This window comes from Leguminivora glycinivorella, chromosome 2 (genome assembly GCF_023078275.1).
Source record: "Leguminivora glycinivorella isolate SPB_JAAS2020 chromosome 2, LegGlyc_1.1, whole genome shotgun sequence".
NCBI classification, from domain to species: domain Eukaryota; kingdom Metazoa; phylum Arthropoda; class Insecta; order Lepidoptera; family Tortricidae; genus Leguminivora; species Leguminivora glycinivorella.
The window spans coordinates 32,380,879-32,383,576 of record NC_062972.1 but is presented as its reverse complement, the minus strand read 5'-3'; positions in this window follow the sequence as shown (position 1 = coordinate 32,383,576).

The window sequence follows — 2,698 nt, the reverse complement described above, 5'->3', positions numbered from 1 at the left end:
TGCATTACCAAGCAAATGTTGCACAGAATGGCAGAATAACGAGAAATTAAGGGGTAAAGTGGGGTAAATGAAGTCGACATTAAACCTGCGCGGTTCGTACCGCTTACAGAGCATAAGCACCCTTTTTAAAATGGGCTACAAAGATGAATATGTCAGCAAGTGAATGGGCGTTAAGAGGTGTAGCTTTTGTAGAGGTGTACTTTGTTTACACTAGTTAGGAGCTAAACATATCAAGTCTCCGGCCCTACCCCTTGAGACGATGGGGAGAGAGGGGTTTGAAGGTCCCTCTAAGAAGATTAAGATGAAGGATTAAATAATAAAGGAAGGTTAATTACCAGGATACGTTCGATTTTGTGGAGGACCTGGGTGCCATACTAACCAGTATGGTGCCTGGCGCGAAATCAACTATGCAACATTTTACTATAGTGACATTGACACTAACTTGAAACTGACAATTCTGTGCCTATTTTTGGTTTGATAAATAACATTATTACTAATCGTCAATATTTTCTTTTTCAACGGCGAAGTGTCACTGTGGTGAAATAGGCCTCTGGGTAGCCAGTTTTATTTTTAAACTAAGTAGGTACGTATTCGCATTTAATATTTTACTTAATTTAATCTGTCTACAAACTTCAATTTGATGAACAGAGCACCAAATTGGCAACACAAAACGCAATATACCCTAAGGACTACAGAATGGCTGGTCAAACTACTTAATGGGATTTCAGGTAATTTGATCTCGGAATTCTGATCTATTCCTTTAGACTAGGGAATAACTGTGGTAATATAGCCACAGTATAATAAAGAGTACTATCTTACAGCATGGCCACTCCCGCTCCCCGCTGAAAGTGCCACCCACCCCCTCTCGGTTACCTCACAGTTACCGCCTGTCAAAAAAGTGAACAGTCGACCTGTCATATTTCACTTATACAAGCATAGTACGCGTTCACCTACACGAGCTTTGACTGTGTGCTAAGAACGCGCCTCTTTCATATATTTGATCGCCAGTGTCCGAGGTGTGATATAGCCCACTAACCAGACCGATTTATGTATAGTCTTACTTTGAATAAAGACTATTTTGAATTTCTACAGGATTTGTTACAGGGTATGTGTACCTAAACCTGTTTTATTTCGGCGTGACGCTATAATCTGTAAAAAATTTAATAGTTCATACATATCCTCTTGAAACTCTATACGCAATTTGCAATTTTATTGGCACCTAATATTTAATCAATTTACGGTTGTTACTCACGTTATTAATATTATATTACGACTGTTGCGACATCTTTCGAGTCATTCAGTATAGACATAGGGCCCATTTCCCGAAGTTACAAGTTACAATTTACAAGTGGTAGTCAATGTCTAATATGACAAGTTGGAAAGAGACTTCCGCTTGTAACTTGTAACAGTTTTGAGAAATGGGCCAATGGTGTAAATATAGATGAATAAAGCAAGAAGTATCTAATGTGTACAACATTAGATCGACATTGTGTCATTAGTCAGTTCAAACCACTGGAAACCCGCTAACCCACAGTAACATATCGACACTACTTTGAAAAAATCTCGTATCTCACGCTGCTCCTCAGAGTTAAAACGCAATAAGTCTATATGTATTCTATACATACTTACTACAATTTTCTTTTCATTGACAGACGAAGATACAAGTTTTTCTTAAAGTATAGTGACGATATCCCACATCTCATTTTACTAATTAAATACGTAACTATACTCCAAATTCGTCGACGTATCTAATTCATCAAATTTCATAACAATGGAAATGAACATATTTTTAAATTAAAGGAAAAATGGAAAAATTCACATCTCCGACAGGACTCGAACCTGCGACCTCTGGCCTTGCCAGGGCCATCACGCTTCCAACTGTGCCACGGACACATCCAGCAGGCCTCCGTGGCAGAGGTCGCAGGTTCGAGTGCTGCCGGAGGAATTTTGCCATTTTTCCTTTAATTTAAAAATATGTAATATCGCTCGCAGACGTTTCTGCATTATAAAAAAATAAATGAAAATTAAATTTCAATTGTTACAGAATAGGATAAATGTGAAATTAGTGTGACTTATCGAAATATGTAAAGGTAGGTTTAGTGTGGCAATTAGAAGAAGATCTGTGATCTGCAGCCTGACGCCGTGGCTTGCGTGGGCGACGGTCGCGCGATGGTCGTGCGACGGCGATGCGATGCATACGAAATCAAACCTTATCGATATGGAAGTATGAGACGCGACGGCGACGGTCGCGCGACCGTCGCCCACGCAAGACACGGCGTGAGTGCACGCTCATATTGAGCGATTTGGGCGTGCATGTCAAACAATTGAAGTTCATACAAGTGTTCTGAGTCGACGCTGCATAGGGTGGATGCACGCTGACGTGTCTGTCTGTCTGTCTGTTTGTCTGTCTGTCTGTGTGTATGTTTGTCTGTACCATCGTAGCTCCCAAAGGGATGAACCGATTTAGATTTAGTTTTTTTTGTTTGAAAGCTGAGTTAGTCAGGAGTGTTTTTAGCCATGGTTCATGAAAATCGGTCCACTATGTCGGAAGTTTTTCCAAAATTTTAATTTTGTGGTTAGGTTATACCAGTCAAACGTAGCGTTTAATTGAAATTTGATTATCTACATCTACTAGGCAAAGTGGGATAAAAGGGAAAGTAGGTGGAGGTTTAGAAAAAAAAAACAAGTAAGTAAAATA